This window comes from Periplaneta americana, chromosome 13 (genome assembly GCF_040183065.1).
Source record: "Periplaneta americana isolate PAMFEO1 chromosome 13, P.americana_PAMFEO1_priV1, whole genome shotgun sequence".
Lineage (NCBI taxonomy): Eukaryota > Metazoa > Arthropoda > Insecta > Blattodea > Blattidae > Periplaneta > Periplaneta americana.
In genome coordinates, this window is record NC_091129.1 from 84,552,076 (window position 1) to 84,569,899 (window position 17,824).

The 17,824-nt window shown below is 35.1% G+C and overlaps 1 long non-coding RNA gene across 1 annotated transcript; it reads left to right on the forward strand.

Annotated features, from left to right (window-relative positions):
• Positions 1-3,599: 3,599 nt before the first annotated feature.
• LOC138712055 (uncharacterized) lies at positions 3,600-14,126 on the forward strand. Its single transcript, XR_011335597.1, has 4 exons — positions 3,600-3,698; positions 9,471-9,549; positions 10,651-10,678; positions 13,962-14,126. It is a non-coding gene; the product is annotated as an uncharacterized lncRNA (long non-coding RNA).
• The last annotated feature ends 3,698 nt before the right edge of the window (positions 14,127-17,824 follow it).

The following is a 17,824-nucleotide window of genomic DNA, read 5'->3' on the forward strand; positions in this document are numbered from 1 at the left end:
AATTGGATTTTAATTGTAATTTAATTTTTTGTAGATTGTAATGGTGATTTTGGCTGTAAAATATGTACACATCGCCCGTCACAATTATATCACTATTTCAACTTATATTAGTTTTTATTTTTATTTCAATTAACCATTGTAACTTTGTTGTCTTTAGTTGTTTATTATGTTGTCACTGTTATATGGTTAATATGTAAACACTACTCCATAATTTGATAGGTAGGTACTGTACTATTTTTATTTATTTATTTATTTATTTATGTATTTATTTATTTATTTATTTACTCTGGTGAAGTTAAGGCCATTAGGCCTTCTCTTCCACACCACCAGAAAGACAATACAACTACAAGAAACATTATACATCAATGCAATTAAACTACAGTAATAACGAGTTACAGAATGGATGTGACTTAAAAAACAACTGAACGTACAAATACAAATTGAAAATAACTAATTATAGTAATAATTTTTATGTACTTGTATGTCATACTTGTGGACTTTTATTGGCCAACAGCTGTTGACAGCACATAAATATCTATTATTATTATTATTATTATTATTATTATTATTATTATTATTATTATCATCATCATCATCATCATCATTGGCAGACCTCAAAAGAGATGACCAGAAACAAGACCGTAACAGGTCACTCTGTCTAATACTTGTCAGAATAGTGATGATGATGATGATAATAATAATAATATTGTCATCACCATCATTAAAAATTTTGGATTGGTGATAGAAGAATGAAATGGGAACAAACACATAAACAGAATTGGAGAGCAACACAGCAGTGTAAAGAATAAGCCATTACCCATGGGTAGGTACGTAGTCAAAGCGAGTATCCTCAGAAAGACTGCAGATACTTTCAAAGTATGTTATTTTATTCAGAGGCTAAACCTACGATACTTCACGCAACCTTAAAATCACTGTATACTGACCCAGATCACATTATATTACAGATAGCTCGTCCCTATGTTAAAATCGGCAGCAGTTTGAAGAGAACAACCGCCAGGATCGCCAACCGTCCGCAGTAAACGAACACGAGATGGCAATACAGTCGCTAATATAGACCTAATACAAATGAGAGTTATGACGTGACTCCTTAAGTAATAACTAGATGGCAGCATAGTAAACCTGACAAAAGTTGTTACCGTCAAAGCCTATAAGGCCGAGCAATCTGGGTGTATATGATCTAGGATACTGTACGTCGCTATTAGCCCAGAGTATCTGGAAGAGGTAGAGGCCCATATAAAACGATATAACAATCCACGATGCGACAGACTATGAAAAGTCACTAGCCGATTGTTGTTCTCACGACCACATGACTTAGCACAGCTGAACGATTATCCAACTAGTACTGGGGAAAATTGTGGGCAGAACTATGTTGACACGTGGAATAGTGATCTGCATGTCGGAATGCGAAACTGCGGGCCGCGGTTCGAAACCTGGTTGAGGTTTTACCCGGTTTTATCTCAATTCATCAATAGAAAATGCTGCGTAACTTTCAGAACTGGACCCTGGATTCGTTACACTGAAATTAGCAGCTTTATTTCATACAGAAGCAAGATAACCATCAAAGTAAATAAATCGTCGTAAAATAAACCAATTAAAAATCCATAACTGTAGGCTTAAGAAAGTAGATTTTACTACTCGTACCTTCCATAATTTATCACGATGCTGTGTGGTCATTGACCATTTAAATTTGCCTGAAAAAATTTCATGACAACATTTCTTCTCCCATAACTACTCAAACCAGAGCTCACTCCGTACACATAATTCTAGTTTTGACGACGTATAGGCCTAACGGTCAACTCCGGCGCGGAACTTTTTGAACGATATAATAATAATAATAATAATAATAATAATAATAATAATAATAATAATAATAATAATAATACTTAATGGTTTTTAAGGAACCCGGGAGTTCATCGCCGCCCTCACATAAGCCCGCCATTGGTCCCTATCCTGAACAAGATTAATCCATTCTATATCATCATATCCCACCTCCCTCAAATCCATAAATAAAATAATTGTTTAGACATTTCCTACTTCAATGATCATTCATTATATTTCTTGAATGCAGAATACAGGATTTATTGTAACCGCAGTATACAGCTCAGTATTTACATCAGAGGCATACTCCACCCGTTGCACGCCCCCTATTCGTACAGTCTATACCGCGTGCGCAGTGAACCTTGCGATTCTCGTGGCAATTCCACGAAGTCTAGTTATTATTAGACTTCCTGGAATTGCCACGAGAATCGTAAGGTTTACTGCGTACGCGGTATATACTGTATGAGAAGGGGACGTGCAAAGGATAGAGTATGCCTCTAATGTAAACACTGAACAGTATACTGCGGTTACAATAAAACCTGTATCCTGCATTCAAGAACTATAATGAATGATCATTGAAGTAGGAAATGTCTAAACATGTAAATACATAATTATTTTGTAGTGAGATATATTAACTCTTAACATTTAATGTAATATACTCACATCATCCTTGAATATGTGCAGTGAAGAGTTACGTACATTTTGAGCGACTGCAAAGTGAACCTCCTCCGATGGTCACTTAAACAGTTTTTATATTGGGAAAATGTGCGTTCAACATCACACAATGTAATAGGTGCATACTTGAAGAACGGAAAGTCACTACTTTTTAGTACACCAACTTCAGACGTCTTGTCGTGAACTGATAGTACATCATTTGTAATACGAAATTGTAAATAGGCAGGATTTTTAGCAATGATGTTTCTCAACTTACATTTCACTTTTTCTGAAATTAGTGAATTGTTATTTTGGATAACGGTTTGTGATACTTTATACAATATATTAAGGGCTTCTGAGAGTTATAGTTTAGACGATTCTAATAGGATTATAAAATTAGAATCAATGAACAGAATATCTTCCAATAGCTGTTCAGAAGGCAATGATTTTACAGCTGCAACAGTGGAACTGTCTGTGCTATCCAATGCATCAATTACCTCCATTATTTTGGCGCAATATTCTGCAAATATAATTAAAAGCATCCAGCCACGTTTTCCATCGGGTCAAGACTGGCTGCGGGGGTAAGGGATTCCAGGGGCAATTGTTTGTAACAGCAACACCCTCATTGTAGCATGTTTGATTGAATTCTTGTCTGCATTGAACAAATGTTAAGCTTTGACTATTCCAACCACAGGAATGCAAAAACAAGTGCTTACATAGGTATACATTAGCTGTAGCTGCTCTATCTATTTGAACCGGTCACATCTCTTAACGTGAACTGTTTATACTACGGGATCGGGAGGTCGCTCACCTCTTCTATACTACCGTACTTCGGCAACCTGATTGCATGCTGCGTGTGGCAATTCAACGAAGTCTAGTTATTATATTCTTTGACCTTCCTATCGGAATGTCGTTAAGCTAATTGTTTTAGGAAATATGAAAGACACTAATTTTTTGTACAACTGAGCAGTAAGCTACAAAAATGCAATTTTCTTTCTTTCTATGCACTTACTTTTGAAAAAACGTAAAAAAAGAGATATGATAATGCAGATCGTAAACTAAAACCTATGAGTAAGATAACTGAACATTTCTTACTCTTTGCACATTTTCGAAACCGAGAAACACGTGTTCTGTCGCATATATAAGCACACTCAAAAACTAATCCTCAACAAGTGAGCCTTCAACTTCAAAGTAAGTTAGTTCAGGTATGTATTAAGCCTACTTTCTCATTTATACATTTACTTTGACATTATTTACACGATCTGTTTCGATGCAAATAACTGGTTAGGTATGATAGCAGAGTATGTGGAGAGGAATGTCTTAAAATATGGCCTCATCACCAGACAGTGGACTTTCAGTCCCGATACTATGTCTTGTAGCTCTGACGTGACGTCTTGTCGCTGTGTAGGGACCGAAAATCCGCGGTCTCCGCATCACTGCCACTTTCTCGTGAATTGCTGCTAATGAGTTAGATCAGGACTTTTAGATACTCGGTAAGTTATATATTTTTTTTTTATTGACATATACACAATCTTCGTAAGTTTGTAAAATATAACCTCAAAATTTCATAGAATATTATGATACTACCATTCGTTAAGTTAATAAATAATAAATTTCTAAATTATAGACATCAGCTCAAAGAATTTGAGTGACCACAAGGGTCCTGAATACAATAAACGTGTACAATATAATGTGATGTGATATATTAAAGAAAAAAGAAAGTTAATTGGGGAAGGCAAATATAAGTTGATTAATTGAAATAGAGATGATGATGTAATATTTGAAGAGAATCCTTGATAATATTTATAAGAATAGACATTACATAATAAAAAGGAATGTGAAGTTCTTTAAGATAATTCCATGTGAATTTTGTAATAGAACCTCTACTGTCAAACAGCAAACCAGTGACAGACCATCGTTTAAAAGGGACGTTGTATTTTTTGAGAAGGATACGGCAGACAAGGTTCATATATAGACTTCGTCTCAATATCAACTTCGATTGCCTGATTTAGGTTTCTTTCGAAACGGATAGTAGGGTAAAGAACAAGAGCCCGTTTTAAGCGTCCGTTCATAGCAATGTCTGCCCGTCTAAAAGAACCATCTGATGATACACCTCATCAGTCTCCCAATTTAAAGTTTTTAACGATATCGCCAAAGCATGTCGTACACGATGATGTCTAGCATTGATCAGCAGTTCGCCTTTGGGGCATTGTCCAAGCACGTGTCCAAGTGTTTCTAGCTCGCTACAGTCTGGATGACGGCAGCGGGTTGTGCTTAGAGTTCTGCCCGGTATTGCGCGAACCGCCGAAATATTGCTTGACATTTTTAAAGCATTGGTCCATTCTGAGGAAGATAGGCCCTTTCGATTGCTTACCCATGAGTTAGCCTTGGGGAGATCACTATAAACAATAACCCCTTTACCACACAAGGTATGGTTTGTCCAAGTTTGGAATGCGTCATTTCTTAAGTGTTTACGAATTTTACGACCTGACCAGTTGATAGCATCAATAGCTGTGATATTCAATTTTGACAGAGTAGAAACTTTTTCACTTACAAGGTCCCTAACATTGTGGAGATGGGAGTCATCAACACGAAAAAGAGTATTACAGATATTTATGTGTTGTACATAAGCTTCCCAAGATGCTTTCATTAACGAAAGACCACGATATTTTTTAGGGGAGTAAAGCATTCCGTCTGGGCAGTCATGAGGAAGACCAATAAGCTCAATTTAAGTTCGTTGCTGTATTTCATTATCCACATTTCCAAGCATTGAGTATCAAACTTTCTGTTCGAAAAAATAACTGTACTGATATTAGTTTCTGACAACTTGACAAAATACCGCGCTACAATCAGACGCAGTGTGTAAGTCATTTCTAAACCTCTATCAGGACAATAAATTGAAGTAATTTTAATTTTAAAAAATTCAAATTTATTAATTCAAATGCATATAAATTCATATATAATTTAAATCACAAAGAACACTGTACTGAACATAACATTACTGACGCAGCAACGATATAATATCTTTCTTCTTTTTCTGTTGATCTTTTTAGACTGAATATCGTGAGTGAAGTTTATTTTGTCTCCAGTATGCTTTAAGTTATGATTTTTTGCTACAGTCCTAGTTAACATCGTCAGCTCTCACCCCTTCCGGCATTTGTGATAGAAAGTTCAGTAACTAAATAATAATAATAATAATAATAATAATAATAATAATAATAATAATAATAATCAAGCTTCTCACTTTTATTGATTAGGCCATTCCATCTTTGTCAAAGTCGTCCAGGGTTCCTTCGTCCGATAATTCTATAAGAGAACATGAGTTTTGGCATCTTATATTCATTAATTCTTTCGAGATGGTCTTTCTACAGTCTGAATCGTTTGGGTATGGATAATATTAATTTATTATTATAAAGCTATTGTGATAGTAGGAAAAATTTCTTCCTGATTATATTATGATTAAAAGATGTGCGTTTCCATTATCTATATGGCAATCAAGAATGCATGATCTGAAAGTACAAATGAAAATCATAGATCATTAAAATGGCTACTACAAATCAACAACGGGCACAATGTGTTCTTTGGTACGCTAAATTTGAGAGTGTTAAAAGAGTTCAAGGGGAATTTCGACGTGATTATGGTGTGCGTAATGTACCTAAATACGATTCCATAATGTTGTGCTATTCAACATTTGTAGAAACAGGTTCTGTGTTTAAAAAAATGCAGGAGGTCGCAGGCGAAACCCAATACGAGAAGCAGCCATGTCATGGCTTGGTCCCCAAACTCCCCATATCTAACCTCTCCTGATTTCTTCGTAAAGACATTGCCTATTCACAGAAACCCAGAAACACTGATGATTTGAGAGTAAAAATTACTTAAGCTTTTCAACAAATCACCCCTCTTATGTTACTACGGACATGGGATGAATTGCATCGTCGACCTGGTTGGCGAGTTGGTATAGCGCTGGCCTTCTATGCCCAAGGTTGCGGGTTCGATCCCGGGCCAGGTCGATGGCATTTAACTGTGCTTAAATGCGACAGGCTCATGTCAGTAGATTTACTGGCATGTAAAAGAACTCCTGCGGGACAAAATTCCGGCACATCCGGCGACGCTGATTAATCTCTGCAGTTGCGAGCGTCGTTAAAAAAACATAATATTGAATTGCACCACCGTTATTAGTTGTGCAGGGTGCGCAATGGGGGTCATGGTGAGCTCTGAGGAATCTCCCATCTTTCAGTGTTGTGTACACAAAGTTTCAACAATTAAAGTTCAGTAGTAAACGTTTTACGGTGTGTCTATTTTATCCATACCCAAACGGATCACCCTGTATTTTGTCATTTATTGGAAATATGTTTAATTGGTTCATCACGTCTTCATTTATGATTTTATCAAGGTTTTTAGGCCTATATCCTAATAATAACCTAAGAAATTTCATTTCTGCTCTTGAATATGTCTATGATATTTTTGTCCCATAATCCAGATATAGTCGACCTGGTTGGCCAGTTGGTATAGCGTTGGCCTTCTATGACCAAGGTTGCGGGTTCGATCCCGGGCCAGGTCGATGGCATTTAAGTGTGCTTAAATGCGACAGGTTCATGTCAGTAGATTTACTGGCATGTAAAAGAACTCCTGCGGGAAAAAATTCCGGCACATCCGGCGACGCTGATATAACCTCTGCAGTTGCGAGCGTCGTTAAATAAAACATAACATTTTTTTTCCAGATATCACAATCATATAACAGAACTGGAACGGCCATCATCTAATAAAGAAAGCTTAATTGTGTATCTACATAAGTTGTTTTTAATGTTCTTCTTACTGCCCCACATTGTTATATTATCTAGCTATTTAGCTTATTTTCTATGTCTGTATCGCATTTGAATGCGATATCGCAACCCAGATTATTAAAATGTGTACTTTCTCCAGGAGTTTAATTTATAAAATGATTTTCGCTCGTACAGGGTGCTTTCCTCAAAATTCCATTATATTAGATTTTAAAGTCGGAATTCTTAAATTATATTCTTTCTGTACACTTGCTGAAACATGTGAATTGCCTTCTGTAGTTTACCTTCTGATTTCTGTATCATAACCAAATCATCTGCATCAGCTAATATATTAATATTAGTCTTTTCAACTTTAAAACTTATTGGTGCATGATTTTTTTCATCTTTTTACGATGTCCTTCGAGAAAGTGTAGGCGACAATACACATCCTTGCTTTAATCCTGATTTTATGACAATACTTTTTATCGGTTTATCTAGGTAATATATTGATCTTAATACAAGTATCATTATACAGAGGTTTTATGTAGTTTATCAGATGTGCTGTGTATCCATTTTCTTCTATTATTTCCCATTTTTTCTATTCACTTAGTCAAAAGTCTTCTCTAAGTCCATAAATGCATATAGGTGGGTAGGTTATATTCTCTTCGCTTCTCTATAAGCTGTCTAATTATTAATATACTACCTGAACATGACATAACTATTCTGAATCCGGTTTGTTCTTCTATTAGTATTGTCTCTGTATTACATATATGAAGCCAGTTATGTAAACAAATTTACCGACAGAGTAGTTCATAATATAATTTATGATATTCAAAGATATCGGACTCAATGGAAAGCTCATGTGGTGAAAATGATTTCTTCAAGATATCCTCTGCAAGCATTGTTTTATAAGCCATCTGGACACAGAGGTGTCAGATGACCTGGGAGAAGATGGAAGGATCAATTGCCTCGGAATAGTCTTAAAGACCTAATGCTTGATTTGGGAGACGATTAAGTATACAAAAGACGCTCTGTCAGTTAGTTCCATTATTTTTTGTACCTCTCTGAACACTACACTTCAGTTAGTGTTAGATGGGCAATTTTGTCTCGTAATATTTTTCAATCTTTGAGGATCTTTAATGTTCTCAATTCCTTTTTTCCTTTTTTCCTCTCTCTTTCTGACAAATCCTATGGTTTTAACTCTTTTATGGACAAACAAGGAAATTCAGAAAATACATATGTTTCAATTTTGATCTTCTGGATATTACTTATTTATTGCTTTGACCACTTCCGGTACTTGTTGTTTTTGTAGGTTCAATTTTAAGTCAGATGTGAAATTAGGGCAAAGTTCTTGAATCAAGATTATACAATTCACGAATTGGTATAACGAATCTGTCATTCGTTTTTCTGTGATATCAGTATGATATGGTCTTAAGATTTGCAACAGGTTCATAATATTTTACTATACTCTGTTATGCGCTCACTGTTATACTGTTACTACATTGAACATTTCTGTCTCTTCAAAGCCTATCAATATTCGCATATAAATGCTTATTTAGAGCTGAACAAAGTTATTCTACAGGAATAAACTCTATTCCGAAGATTAAGCTACGTTCCGTGTATAAGTGATTTAAATTTATTTTGTTTTGTTTGGATTCTATTAAATTGTTTTCATTTATTTTTCATTATCTAATTTACCTTCATTTTTCAAAATTACTATTTCACTAGGGATATTATACAGAATGGACTGTAAGTAATGTCATTAATATCAGGGGGTATTCTTTGAGATCTTTCAAACAAAAAAGTGTAATATAATTTTGCTCGTTATTGCTTCTTTTCGAGATATGAACTGTATGAAATGTTTCATAGCGTGTTATGAGAAAGCCATTGATTTCATCCCAAATATGTTCAGTCAATTTAAGAGAGAAATGCATTGTGAGAATAAATTATGAAATAATTGTAGTTTTATCCTTTAAATATGGAGAAATGTGATCCAAAAAATGTAACATTTTAAAATTCCTTTGCATAGGGAAAAGAAATTAATGACAATACTTACGGTTGACTGTATATTTGATTCAATGACCATAAGTTTAATTAGATAAAGTAATACATTTTTATGATTTACAGATTAGCTGTACGTAATATATGAGGAAGATATCCTTTAAAGATTCTGGTGAGCTAAATGTCCAATGTTAATTCTGTGTTGTTTTTTTCTAGGTATCTTACAAGAGCCTACTGCAAAATGTCAGCAACTCAATATTTGATGTTTCTCTTTGGCATCTTCTTCGTGATTATGGTAGGCCTATGTAATACTTTCACATTCTGTTTTAGTTTGCATTGAAAATAAATCTTCGCCTCAATTTACGAACGATGTTTCCAATGTCAAATGTTACAACTCTAACTTACTTACTTACTTACTTTTGAGGGTCTCTCCACTTTTCAATGGTTACCCTTCATTCCCATTTTCCATCTGCGTCTGTCATTCCAATCCTGCTCATTTAGTCCCCTATCATTCATCATCCTCAATTTTTCAGGCCTCCATGAATTTCTAGGCCTTCCTCGCTTCCTTCTACCAGCTGGAGACCACTGAAGTAGCACGTTTGGCCACCTCCTCTCATCCATCCTCCTTACATGACCATACCACTGAAGTTGTCTATTCTCAATTCTTGCAATCACTGATTCTTCCATGTTCATTATCCTTCTAACACCTTCGACAACTCTAACTAAAAACTAAATTAAGATGGAATTAATGTTCAACTTTGTGAGCTATCTCGAACATATTTGAAATGCAATTAAAGATTTGTAATAAATAATTAGTAATAAAAACCTTCTTATATATCGGGTAGTATCGGACAGTGCGTTTCTTTCATCTACCACCATATGGTAGTACCTGAATGACATGGTTACGTTTCTCTATGCGACATCACAGAGACGTAACCATGTCAATCAGGTACTATCATCGTGTGGTAGATGAAAGAAACTCACTGTCCGATATTACCCGACTCTCGCTACATATATATATATATATATATATATATATATATATATATATATATATATTTAAAGTTCGCAATTCTTAAAAAAATAATTTTCGTAAATATCGAAAAATTACGTCTTCATTCTTAGACGCAAGATTTCTAATGATGTCCTATTATGCAGATCATTATATGAAGATTTTTTAAAAGTTCCAATTATAAAATTTATATTCAGAATTCTTATAGGTTTATGCAACAAAAACTGTAAGGCCTAACGATAATTTGGACAAGTAAGATCTCTTATTCGCTTGCAGAACTATCCTGAATTATAATCTGAATATATAGTATTAATAAGTTCCCTTCAGTAGGATTATTCTCTATAACCTTAACATTACCAATAGTTTTGCTTTTTGTTCTTTCAGATGCTTGCAGCTCAAGTGTCATGCGCAGGTGAGTTTCGTCTTAGGATAAATGAACAAGTCAAAGAATGCAGTATAAAATCTTTTTTCAACTTCCTTTTTCTTTGGATTCATAGTCTATTCACGTTATTACAACAAATTCATCAATCTGACATCGGGATACGATACCTTTGTCCTCTGTAGATTTATAACTTACTGCCTCCTAATACTGTTTCGACATTTATATTATCTGAAACTATGTTATATATCTTCATCTCTTTTCGTACTTATGATTATTATATGTACCGCAACTTTACACAATTCATCTTCATACTGGCCTCAATGTTCAATTTATTGCCCGCTTTACTTGTTTACTTCATTCATTTACATGCAATATGCATGACAAACTTCTTCTAAAATCACGGCTAAGTGTGATAGGACTGTGGGTAAGCATTATTTCGAGGAAGACTTAATTTTAAGCGTTTCTTTCATCAACCTTATTTCTGAAATATTTTTTAATGTAATGCAATTCAGGATAATTTTGTTAGACAATTTGCAAACGTGAATAATATCTTATGTATTTTAATAGAAACAAATCAAGTTCACTAAGACATTTGCATCGTGTTTGCTATATGACAAAGGAAATAGCGTTAGTTATTTGTCAACTCTAGCTACATAATATCCACACAAAAATTCATTTGAAATATAATGAAGATTTTCAATTCTCACCCGTGATCTAAGTCTGTAGTCTGTTGATATGAATATTTGATCGAAGAATTATGAACGGATTCTATCTAATGAAACATAAGCGCACCTGTTGAAAAAAATTAATGGTGTATGTCGATATCGAATGAAGATAACAGATTAAATAACCTGAAGGTATTACTGACTTTGTGTGGAGACCGAAACAATAAATACTACTTGAAATTATCTGTACTATTATAGCCAAAGAAATAGGAATATCCTAAATAAGTTTTTTCTAATAGTAATATAATTACACCTCATTCATCCCATACTTCGGGGTGTACAATAGGCCATTGTCTAGCCCAGGGATACAGAACTGGCAAGAGAGGGGTGGAAAGCGTTGGTTCCCCGTCACAGTCCACCGGCGTTGAATGACGTATCTGTGGCCCGTGGTACGCAATCACATAAGACAGACACTGAATACAAATCCCCTCTCCTACCAAGTCAATGACGCGAGGGGTGAAAGGAAGGGGTGAGTGACGTATTCCGATGAGTACGTAATGCCACAATTGTCGCCCAGTTCTGCAAACCTGGTCTAGCTGATGCCGTAAGACGCCCCAGCCACTCCATACTACTATTGCTGATATTGCTACTACTACTACTACTACTAATACTGCTACTGCTGATATTGCTACTACTACTACAACTACTACTACTGCTGCTACTGCTACTGCTACTACTACTACAGCAAATTAAAATTGTACTAAGCAGATATTTTAAGTGAAATACTTCTAAAATGAATAAAACTTTTTAAAATGTACCAAATCTGTAGGCCTATTCTTCTGAGTTCAAACACTAATTGGCAAAGGTTAAATGTTTGGGTTTTTACGAAGTTTTCCTTAAACAATTGAAAAAGAAACGTTAGGTAAATTAAGGTGTTGGACCTCGGACTAATTTAACCATAATTTCTTCACATGTCATTTTCATCATTACCACAAAACGGGTTAAGTTTACAAGCAGCACGCTACATTCGTAAAAGAGCGTGTCAGTTCGTCGACAATTATAATTCACAGAACACGAGTGGTAAGCACATTAAGCCTCAGGCTGAGATGCAAGCCTTCGGATCCCCCTTCTATGTCTATTAGTTGTTCTTGAGAGGAAGAGTACGAGCTACGGACTACCCTCGCACGTAGGCCGCTTTGGTGAACACATTGTACGAATCCTGAATGGAATAGTGTGCATGCCCTAAGGCTCCACGCGCTACAGATTCCTCTATGGGCCGCCTCTGAACTCCCCTAAAGCCTACAGCATCATTTTACCTTTCAGTGTAGACACCACCGCTAACGAAATCCCATTCCATGGGCCATACAAATTCATCACTTTTTTTTAATCTGAATAATTTTCTGTCATGTAACAGTCCATTTAAAACTTAATCTAATACCATTAAGTAGTTGTTGCTACCTTCATAGCTTTCGCTATGGACATCATTAATGAGTAATTTATTAATAAAACTAGTTTTCTTAAATATGCCCAATTTGTAAATTTGTTATGTATTTCGCGAGTGACCATTCATTCTATCACTCATTATAAGAAAAATCGTTATTTTCCATATTGGTTGCGCAGAAAGCCATCTAACAAGCAAACATTCTGATGAGGGCAGATAAAAAGTTATTTTTTTTTCACCATGTTGATAATGTCAAAACAAGTGCTTATACAAATTTTGACCACTCGACCGCAATTACAAGTCCGTCCAGAAAGTGAGTTACCTTGGTGAAGTTTACAGAGAAAAGCATAATTGCATGGATAGATTTATTGAAACAAATACTGCAAATGTTGCGCTATTTGCCAACATATCCTCACTGAAATTCAGGCATTTGTCATATAACGGGATCAATTTTTGTATTCTTGTGTCGTAGAAGTCAGCAGTCTGAGATCGGAATCAGCGTTTGACAGCCGTCTGCACCTCTCTGTCGATCCCATGATATGACAAATGTCTCAATTCCGTTAGGGAATATGTTGAAAAATAGCTCAACAATTGTTGTGTATGTTTCAATAATTTTTTCAGTGAAATTGTGTTTTCTTCCTATTAACGGTCCCTGGCAAACTTATTTTTTACGGTCCTCGTAATTGCGGTCGAGTGGCCAAAATTAGTATGAACACTTCTTTTGGAATTATTAACATGGTGAAAAAATATAAGTTTTTTATCTGCCCCCAACAGAATGAATGCTTGTTAGACGATGTTCTGCCGAACCATTGCATCCCAATGTCCCCCATCAATATCCCATGGTGGAAAAAGGATATTCTTAAACCACGGCTAAAATTGTGAAATGTTTTAATTTTATTGTATTTCCTTACTTTTTCATTTATTTCCGTATTCTCCAACCTGACATTATTACCTAAGATATGACTAAACAAATCTTCAATTTACACACAGAAGTGGAGCTCTGAGCCATATATAAACGAAATGAAACAAATTGGTGAATTTGATTGGAAGTGTAGCAACACAATTTAAATACATAATTTTTTTTTAAATTTGAGAGGAATATAAAGATGGACATTAATTGACTCTGAATTTACACTACCTCACCACAGCTTCCCTTGGTGATGTTTCGTCTGCAATGAATAATGAAAAAACTCTCTCCTGTTCACAGGATCCTGCGATCTCATGGCGTGCCACAAGACATGCAAGGAAAACGAACTTCCCTATTGTTCTAAGGACCAATGCAAATGTTGGTCATAATGCATTCCATGCTTTTCACTGTAATATTTCAGATGGAATAAAGATGACTGTGTAGTAATAAAGGTATAATGCTGAATATTGTGTTTAATTTCATGAGGAATTTTGGATTTTGTCGCTTTAATTAATCGATGTCGGGACCAAAATTTTCTTACACAAGTGGGGTATTACGTGGTGTAGATTTTAATTTGCATTTAGTGCTGCAAGTGCCAAAAATTGATGTATTAAATGCCGAATATACAACCGACGTGGTGACTAAAGCTGTAAGTAGTTTAAAAACTAAGTACCGGGTATAGACGGGACACCTTCTGAATTTCTCAAAGAGTGCATTAATTTACATAAAATTTACAAGTGAAATAACGAACAAGTTTAACAAAATTTTTACGGGAGAAAGTTTCCCTAGTGATTCGACATCGGCAATTATATATGCCCAACATAAAAAGGGGAACATGTCGTTATCTGATAATTATAGGGGTGTGGCGCTTTTACCAACAATAGGTGAAATTTACTGTAAAAATATAGGGGAGACTGTTGTATCTTTAAACACTTTTCACATTTTATTTTTTTTTTAATTTTGGAAAAAGATATTTTTATATTAAAAAATACTTTAAATAATTATTGAAGATTCCTTTACAACTTCGTGTATAAATTTTACTGTTCTACACATCTATGAAGGATGGACAAAATAAAATTTAATATGTTCAAAGGTACAACAGGTTCATGTACCTTAGAACGTACCCTCTTGTAAGTTGGAACACATGTAATATAGGTGGGAATATAGTTGTAAGAACTGACAATCATATTTAAAATGTATTTGCAATTATAAACCAGAGAAGGCTGCTCTGATTGAGATTTTATTTCCTGGAGGAGCAATAACTGCTTCAACAGCTTTCTTCAAGGCATCCGGATCAATTGTGGGACCTCTTAATTCCAGATTTAGTTCGTGGCATGATCTTAAAATAAAATAAAGCAAAAACCAACAGTATTATGTACCTTGGAACTTGTTCCGTGGTACAAGATGTTCTGTGTTCAAAGCTACAAGAGAGTGCACGTTTAAACAAATGTGGCTACAAAAACTAGAGATTCGAATAAATCATGGAAATTAAAATATGTTATTACTCACCAGATGTTACGGAACACATTGTACTTAATGGATGGTAGCAAATACAATCTGGTTTTATGTTAGATAACATATATCAATGAACGAAATATGTACTTTTGGTATTAAAATAGATTCTTTCGTTCACAGAAATCACACATTGCATTGAATCAAACCAAAACTACGACCACACCTACTTAGCGGCTTTCCCTACAATCTACTTCAGTTTGAGTCCCCTAGGTAGTAGCAAAAAATAAAAAAACAAAAAATGTTCAAAGGTACACTATGCTAAAGGTACAACAGTCTCCCCTATATACGAAAGACTGAGGAACGCTCTCTAAATTTCAGGCTGGTTTCAGGGAGTGATATAGTACAACAGATAACATATTTGCTTTTGAACTATAGTGTGTTGTCTCGTCGTTACAGCAAATGGCCGCCACGATTGAAAGTTGATTTTACTGAATTCAGGATTTCCAACATAGACAAGTATGTTGAAATATTGCAAATAACTACTCTAGAGTTGTGATGAAAACCACTGCCTTCTATGTACGCAACAATCCTACAATGCATGTAAAATTAACAGGAAAAAGGCTATGATTAATATACATTATAGGAAACAAATCACTGCATTTGAAATGTACTGAACTTTATTTAAACAACTCAAACTTCGCTTAATAAAAAGAAATAAAAGTTATTCTAATTGAAATATTACAAGTACTGAGACATTTTTACTTCTTCACATTGAAGTTGATGGTGAAGTTTGTACGTTGGCCAGATTGCTAACCTTCAGCCAGCTGTTCATAGTGTAAGGTACGTACTATATATTAAGATTTAAAAAAAATATTGTTTTCAAAATATACTGTCGTGAAAACATCACTATACAATACACGTTTGTGAAATGCATTACAAAATCTTGGCAATTGAAGAACTCGCTCTGCTCGTTTTTCGAACTTATCCTCGATTTTGTAAAAAAAAAAAAAAAAAAAGACACTTCAAACCTTGTAGCGCAATATACTAGTTGGATACATTAAGGTTAAAAGAACCACGAAGACGAAGAGGAAATTGTATTGCGCATTCGTCGACTTTAAAAAAGCATTTGATAGGAGAGAATGTGAAGGATTGTTTTACAAGGTGGGACAATATTCATTTACCATTTTCAAAAATTCTTAATTTAGATGGCCATGAAATTATTACCACGTTTGGTTGCAAGTCAACATCCAGAAACAATGTCATTTAGTAAACAAATTGTAGCGCTGATCAGCTGCAGATTGTGCTTTCGCTGTAGAGATATTTAAAAATAACGTGATTCTGCAGTAGTGACGTTGCGAATATTTAGACAACATTTTAACACTGGAAGGCATGAGCTTGTCCCAGACCGGCACAATATAAACAACTGTGTACGTAAGTTTCGAACTACAGCGTCTACAGAAGATAAAAAGCGCGGAGGGAAACCAAAGACTGTACGGACGCCGGAAAACTTCGATCGCGTAAGGATTGATTTTCAACGAGGTCCCAAACGATCAGCATGCAAATATCTACAAACACTTCAAATCTCAAGAAGATCACTGAGTCGGATATTGCACAAAGATCTGGATTTCCACCCATACAAGCTTCAGATTGTGTATTAACTTTCAGACCACGATTGTATTGTAGGGAGGAAGTTTGATGAGCAATTTATTAAATGAATAACACAGCAACCAGATCTCATTCAGCGAATGATAATGTCCGCTGAAGCATATTTTCACTTGTGTGGCAACATCAGCAAACATAACATGAGATACTGGAGTGATGTGAATCCTTTTGAGTTTCATCAGAAACCTCTCCAAACTCAAAAGATAACGGTTTGGTACGGATTTTCTGCATTCCGGATTATTGGTCCCTATTTTTTTAAGATCAAAATGGAAATACAGTTACTGTAACGTCAGACCGTTATGTTACCATGTTGAATGATTTCGTGTTTCCACAGCTGCAAAATATCAATGTTGACTTGGCATCTGTCTACTTTTAGCAAGACAATGCAACAGCGCACACTACACGCCATTCTAAGAACAATCTTTGAAGACAGGTTAATTTCACGGTTTTGAGACATTCCGAGGCCTCCTCGAATCCCAGATTTTTCAAATTGTGATTTTTTCCTTTGGGGATATTTGAAATACAAAGTCATTTTCCACATGACCAGACGATTTGGACACATTGATGCAAAGGATTAGGAATGAAATCCATATCATTCCAGCAACCATAATACTACGGAAAACTTTGTTTCACGATTGCATGAGTGCATCGAAAGAGATGGAGGGGGGCATTTGAAAGTTGTAATTTTCAAAAAATTGTTTTATTGATATCATGATAAATGGCAATATGTGTCTCTTATGTGGAAAAAAGACCGTCGTCGAGAAAGATTAAAACTATATCATCAATATACGAGAAAGTGAAGTTTTGTGTAGAGTACGATCGTGACAAGTTCGGAAAATGTGGCTACCAGTAGAGGGGTTAGACAATTGTGCATATTCTCACTCCTACTTTTTAATATATTCTTAGATGACATAATATAAGAGATGGTCGATAAAACCGAATCTGAAGCTCCAAACTTAGACTGTATCTCCATACCTGTACTCTTATATGCAGACGATATGTTAGGATATCTCGATCAATTAATGGACTGCAACAGGAACTTCATT